Source organism: Euprymna scolopes, chromosome 4 (genome assembly GCF_053919585.1).
Source record: "Euprymna scolopes isolate OS-2025 chromosome 4, ASM5391958v1, whole genome shotgun sequence".
Lineage (NCBI taxonomy): Eukaryota > Metazoa > Mollusca > Cephalopoda > Sepiida > Sepiolidae > Euprymna > Euprymna scolopes.
The window spans coordinates 9518822-9526660 of NC_136485.1; the positions used below are offsets into that span (position 1 = coordinate 9518822).

A 7839-nucleotide genomic window follows, 5' to 3' on the forward strand; every position below is an offset into this window, starting at 1 on the left:
AAGGAGTCCTAGTTATATTATCATGAAATATTGACTTACCTACATTGTGCAATGGTACGCGGTTAGCAAACACACCTTTGAAAACTAATATTCTGGAAGCCATTATAACAACTGTATATTTTAAGGGTGAAACTGTTAATTCGTCGGATTCCTTTGATTCCTTCGGACATGCCATTTCAATTCAATCGTTTACAATCCATATATCTATAAAAGTGAAAGCGTTTATCTGTGTGTCTGTGTACATTTCCCTTTTTTTCTTTTTTTTTTTACAAGGTGGTCACCACTTATCAAGGCCCGGAAACCACTCAGGGATAAGGGTTATTGTAAGTACAGTACGTTAGTGTGGATATTTAAAGTGTCTACTTAAGGGGGCGGTTCATCAAGAATTTGTTTACGCTGGACTTGAAGACATCCAAGTTGTAGTCAGGAGGGAAGTAGGCAGACGGAATAGAGTTCCACAGGCGTGCAGTTCTAAGAAAGAAACTTTGTTCATGGAATCTTCGTTTTGATTTAGGCATAAATAAAGAGTGGGGAAAGTTTTGACAGTAGACTCAGCTAGACGGGTGTTTTTTGTAAAAGATTGGCTAGGGGGACCAGAGATTGGAGTTCAGACGAGCACTAGCCATGGAAATAACGCAATTACTCTGTCAATTTTAAGTCTACAGGCTCGAAATTTGATATACAGGTCATGGAGATGTCGGAAAAGCTTTGTAATCCGTTTTCGGCACGACATTTGGTTGTTAAAGGGTCAATCTTCAACGATTTTTCCTTTGAGAACTACCAATCTCCTCCGCCAATACTGGTTATAAACAATCGAAATTTTAGATATAAGTTTGTTTTTTTTCCTTGGAAAATGATCTAACTTAATAACATGATTTGAGCTCAAAACAATTAATGTTAAGGGGTCATACTAGGAGTCAAAGTTTTTTTAAAAAATTGACCGCTTTTTTTTTTTTTTTTTTGCTCAACATACACTTCCAAACACCCGGGCAACGCCGACTGAAATGCTAGTCAGTCAATAAATAACAAAGTTTAACGGCTATATTTATTCAAAAAAATAACATAAATAGCATCATATTTTTCTAAATATCAAACACTTAAAAAATATGACGTTAGATATTCTCACTCACTTCACAATGTATACACGCTTTGTAATGATAAAGTTTTTTTTCGTTCTGAAATAGAAAAATATATCCTTTTAAAAACAAGTATATTTTTAGATATTGTACTTGTAATTTATTTCCTCCAATTTTAACATCTCGAGGAAGTCTTGGAATAAAGAAGAAATTTTTATTAACTCGGTTAATAACTTTTTAAATTTTCTCAATCTTTTCGAAACATATATATATATATATATATATATATATATATATATATATATATATATAAGCAATTATTATTAAATGCAACGGAGACACTTTGCTTTATGATTCTTCTTTTTTAATTTTTCGATTTTGCGAATAATCTTTTTGTATCAAAATAAATCGTATTAATAAAAGTCCCATAGTTGTTGCTGTCACGAGCGCTTTCGATTCGTCCAGGAATCATCATCATCATCATAGGACGAACTTTGTTAACGGTGTCCACAAACTTGCTGATTTTAATACTTGGATTTTAATCGACTCTATATATTTTAACTTATCGCCCTTTACTGAATATTTTAGTTTTCACTTTTAATTCTCATTTTCGCTCCTTCGGACTTTTATTTCAACACCTGATGATGATTCGTGGACGAAGCGAAAACGCTCGTGACAGCAACAACTATGGAACTTTTATTAATATTTTTGATTTCGATACAAAACTATTATACGGAAAATCGAAAAATTAAAACAAAAGAATCATAAAGCAAAGTGTATCCGTTGCATTTAATAATAATTGCTTATATGATAAAAAAATGCTGCCTAAATATACCTATTATATATATATATATATATATATATATATATATATATATATATATATATATATATATATATATATATAGGCCTGTGAAGGAAGGGGGCTAACATTCATTTAGGTGTTGTTCTTGCTAATTTGTATGTTAATCCAAATGATATTGTGAAAAACAGTTGCCCTAAATCAAAATTTAAATTCAAATATTAACGAAACGCTCCACGCTATTATGCACACAGACACCCACACCCACAAACACCCACCCGCGCACACATACATGCATACACACCACACACACATATATAGATATATATAGATATAGATATAAATATATAAATATATATAGATATATATATTTATCGTGAAAGATGTATGTATCTATATATATATAATTTTATATATATATATATATATATATAATCTATATATATATAATTTTATATATATATATATTAGGCACCGCCAAAACTGGGGGGCGGTAAGTACTTTTTGACGGACCGTCTTTTTAAATCTCTACCAAAAATCAGGTAATTATCCGATCAATACGAAATTTTCAGCGATTATTTAGAGAAGAATGAACTTTATAACAGTGTTGTTATTTTTCATGAACGATATTTATATATATATATTTTTGCTTACAACCCCCTTGTATTGAGGAGATACAAATATGCTTAAAATAATCATCTGAAAGTGAACACAACATATTGTGTTGTTGTAAGGGACAGAATTATAGATGTAAAAAATTATTTGCATACCTTATTTTGACGTCTGAATATCAGAAATTCAATTGTGTTTAATTATCCCGCTTTTGAGTTTTGAAGTGTGAAATTCGGTGAATATGTTAAGTAAAATAATTAATTTAAGTTAAGCAAAACAACAATATTTTTTTTTAATATCTATACAAAAAAAGCCATTTTAAAATCTTGGATAAATAAATTAACAATTTTTTTAGCGAGCCGAATAATGCATGACCATTATTAAACAGGGCATGCTTTGAAGAATCGATACAAAAAAATCGATAAATATTGTGCCCTTTGTGTTAAAAATAGCATCATTTTTTTATGCCGTTTGAAAACGTTTGCCGCCTTTCGACTACGTTGGACTAAACGCGCCGAAATAATTTATTTTATTCTGCTTTAAATTGCCCCCCCGCATTTTGGGGAGCCTGGCCTCCACACACATACACATTAAAAACCAAACTCATACAAATGGTCACCCATCTGGTACTGGCCAGCCTCAGCATTAATAATACATTGAAATTTTCGTTACTGAAAAATAAGATTTTTTTGGCCTGTTTGGTCTTCCATAGTTTGCTTTTTATCAAATACAAATGTAAACATTGTCGATCTAGACTCTAGAACGACGCGAAGTAACTGGTTACCTATATCAATAAGTAGAATTATTTATGTACAAAACGTACATAAATATTTAAAAAAAAAGTTTTTTGAAATAATTAATTTAGTTATTTGTTGTCTAACTAAGATTTAGGATGATTTTCTATGAGAATATGCAAAAATATTATAATATAAGTACCTGGATTTCAAATAATTCTACTTATTGATATAGGTAACCAGTTACTTCGCGTCGTTCTAGAGTCTAGATCGACAATGTTTACATTGTGCAAGACAAAAAATGTCAATTGTTAACCTTTTGGGAAAATTTAACATTTAAAATTAAATTAAAATTAGTAAGAAAAGTTTTACATTATTCTGTTTTCTATATGATAAAATTCAGAGTTTTATCTTTCTGGAAAAAAAGTTACTCAAAAATAATGGATTTTAATAAATGTAATTTCGTTTTAAAAAACAACAACAACTTGATTTTTCGGCAATTTTTGGCGGTGCCTAATATATATATATATATATATATATATATATATATATATATATATATATATATATCAAAGGATATATTGTCGAAGATACACATACCTGTCTTTAAACTGCATTGTAGCTTCAACATATAAATAAAAAACGAATGCGTTGATGAAAATTAGTCTAATGTTCATATTGTAAAATTAGAGAAAAATATTAAGTACACAAGTTATGCTAATAAATGTATTATTAGAATTGCAACATATTTATTGTACACGTACTATTGGACCTTCACTTATCATTGAGTGGGTGCATTGTCGTGGTTGAGTAAAGAGAACTTTTTAAATAAACTAAAATGAAAATAAACGATAGTGTAGGTTATTGATTACAATTAATTTACTGTGAACGTGTTCGGGAAAACATATGAAACACTTTTCTAAGGTGGATGTTTTTTTCTTAATTAAGGTTTCTCTAATGCAGAGCTCCTTCCTGGCGGCGAAAACTTAAATATACGGTGGGTATTGATCCCGGCTGGACCTAGCAACATAAAAAACAAAATATTTTGCGGATGTCACCACATATATATCTATATTTTTCTCTTTTTTTGTTTTATTTTACTACTGTAGAATTTCTCAGAAATCAAATTACAACTTCCAAATGTCTCTATATGAGATACATCGATAATCGAATATTTCATTAAAATCCTAAGTAACATCTACAACACTGAGTTAGTAAGGAATCTGAGAACTTTAATTTTCTTTTCTCACTTGGCCATCTAAGTAAATTATGCTATTTCTGTTTATTGTTTTTTTTAAATGTACAGGATTCCAGGACGAGAATTTTATTTATCTGGTCGAGTATACGGGAGAAGGTGTACCATTACTCATAAAATCCAGTGTGGGTTAGACATAGGGAGAAAAATTTATTTAGGTTTTGCATACTATGTGATTTTGTATATTTGATAAGGGTTTACTTGTAGAAAAATATATCTCATATAAGGTTGCCCTGAAAAATCTCTGTACAAACAGACGCGAGCGTAGTGTCTAGACAGAAGTCAAGATCTTTACAGTAGTAAACCATGTTCTCTCATATACATGTGTGTATGTATAATTATACAAAGTTATAAAAAGAATATAAAATTGCTGAAATTAATATATATGTGTATTTATATACATACACACACAAACAGGTATATATATACACACACACATATATATATATATATATATATATATATATATATATATATATATATATATATATATATATCACAGTTAGAACATTCAAATACGTCCCCGCAATAATAGCATGTTTAAAGCAGTTTAAACAGATTGAAGCCTTCATTCAATTCCATAACATTTTAATAAATGTCACAAATGTTAAAACACTTTGCTAAATTATATTAGAACGGAAATAAATTCACTTCAAATAGACTTATTTCGTGGCCTATTAAAAAAAAAACAACACATGATAAACAACATACATAAACCATTTATTAAATATATTTTATAGTACATTGAAGATTTAAAACAATTTCCCCAACGGCAATAATTAGAATTGGATTAAATCTGCAAAATCAATTTACTGTTATACATTCTTTTAGACGAATAGTTTTGTACTTTTACTAACAACTTTGCGTATGTCGCGTTGCTACACGTTCACTAACAATTTATTTTCAAGTATGAAGATGTTTTTTACATACATACAGTACTAACAGTGTAAGTGTTTTTTTAAAGAAATCTTATATCCTTAATGTGTTAATAGTTTTCGTTGTCAGGTATACTTGTAAACATTATATGTAAAATAATTTTTCTCTAATCCATAGAAGACATATACACATTTGCACAGTAGGTTTTGATAAACTAAGCTATCATGTTTCGAATATGACGTTATAGCGTTGTTTGTTACATTAGTACTCGACTATAATTTTTATTAATTTAAAGCCAGCAATTCTAACCAAATTTCAAATCGATGTATGTAATACGTTTCTGAACTTTGGAAGTTAGGCTTAATTATTGGTATGATTTTAAATCTTCAGATTATTGTTGTCATCTTGTGTGTCATTTTGAAAACGTTTCTATCTATGAAACTTCCTTTTTTTCAGATATATCTTATTAAACTCGTGTATATCACTATTAAGCCCACGAATCCGCATGGAATTTCGAACAGGACCCTTTAATAAAATCACAGGGTTGATTGCCCGTGTTTCATCAACAATGACTAGATACAGGTTTTCTGTAATTTGGAATTTTATTTTCGGTTGCACATACTAAGGAGTGAACATTCAATCTTCAGATGAATTTCCATTTCACAATGAAAATCTTCCACTACTTTTCACAATTCGCCACGCGTTTTAGCGGACGAAAAATGCGTGGTCAGTCGTTAGAGTACTATGATCTCTGTCCAAAGAGGACTGACAATACGAGAACAATTAACTTATTTTAATTAAAAAATGGTTTATTCGAAATTCTGTGCGAAAATAAACTCTTTCGATTCCCAAGTCCGATAAAAAAAGATTTCACGAGTTCGACAAGATATGTCTGAAGTCGGAAGTTACATCGACCGATAGGTTGTGAAAATGACGCTCAGGATAAGAACACTAGTACGAAGAAATCAAATATTACGATATACGTACATTACCTATCTATTTATTTATCTATCTATAGGCTCCATATTTATGTATACAGACACCCACACATACACGCACACACACGCATATATATATATATATATATATATATATGTATATATATGCATATATATATGTATATATATGCATATATATATGTATATATATGCATATATATATGTATATATATGCATATATATATATGTATATATATGTATATATATATGTATATATATGCATATATATGCATATATATATATATATATATATATATATATATATATATATATATATATATGGTATTTACACCAACATAGTTCGCTACACATGTACACACATGATTCTTTCGAAGCATTGGTTTATAAGAATACAAAGCCTGAACATGCTGCTTCTCTAGAGGCGTAGCAACAGAATTATGTATTAACATATGTAGCCAAATAAGGTTTGTACGTATATATATATACAAAATTTTCCGCAATGTTTGTAATTAAGCACTTTTTCATGAATACAGAAATGTGGGTGGATGTCTATTTGCCAATCTACTACGATATATATATATATATATATATATATATATATATATATATAATTCTGAGAACATTCCATCACAATTAATAAACCTGCAATATTTTTCATTTTTCAGTTATAATAACATAAATATTTTTATAGCTTACTAAATATATCTAATATTAAACACCTGCCCCTTTTTAGTAAATATCTTTCTCCCTAATAATATATGGTACTGCACAAAATATTATATACACAAACATACACACCCATACACACTTACATATATATATATATATATATATATATATATATATATATATATATATATATATATACACATATATACATATAAATACGCGTGTATGCGTGTATGCGTATATATATATATATATATCAATATATATATATATATATATATACTTTTATATATATGGGTGTATGTGTGCATGTGTGTGTGTGTGTGTGCGTGTCTCTTGTTGTATTTTTTGCTGGGATAAAATTGACATATAGTGCATAAAATTTCCATACGTAATTAAAAAGGTTAATACATATTTTGGTTGAATGAACACTCTCTCTCTCTCTATATATATATGTGTGTGTATGTGTGTGTGAAGATAGATTTATAGATAGATAGCTAGCTAGATAGATAGCTAGATAGATAGATAGATAGATTAATAGAGAGCGGAGAGAGGTTGTGAAAAGAGTTATTAATTGATGAAAATATTAATGGAAAAACTATACAAATTCTTCTAGGTTTCATTTCTGTAGGTAATCGTCAGGCTGAAATATAGCTTAATTACTTTATATATTTTTTTTTCACAGCATACTAACAACATCTACTCACGTACGTTTCTCTGTTAAAATAACTTCTGCAAAACAATACATGAAGTATATCTTTCTGTAACACGCGTACATGGAATGATAATTCTTATATTAATAATTAAAATATGATAATAATAATAAAAAAATAGTGTATATATATGTGTGTGCGTA

At 28.8% G+C, this 7839-nt stretch overlaps 1 protein-coding gene across 1 annotated transcript in view; it reads right to left on the reverse strand.

Annotated features, from left to right (window-relative positions):
* Positions 1 to 7839, reverse strand: part of LOC145266689 (high affinity cationic amino acid transporter 1-like) — a 381400-nt gene that overhangs the window by 372243 nt on the left and 1318 nt on the right. The window lies entirely within an intron of this gene.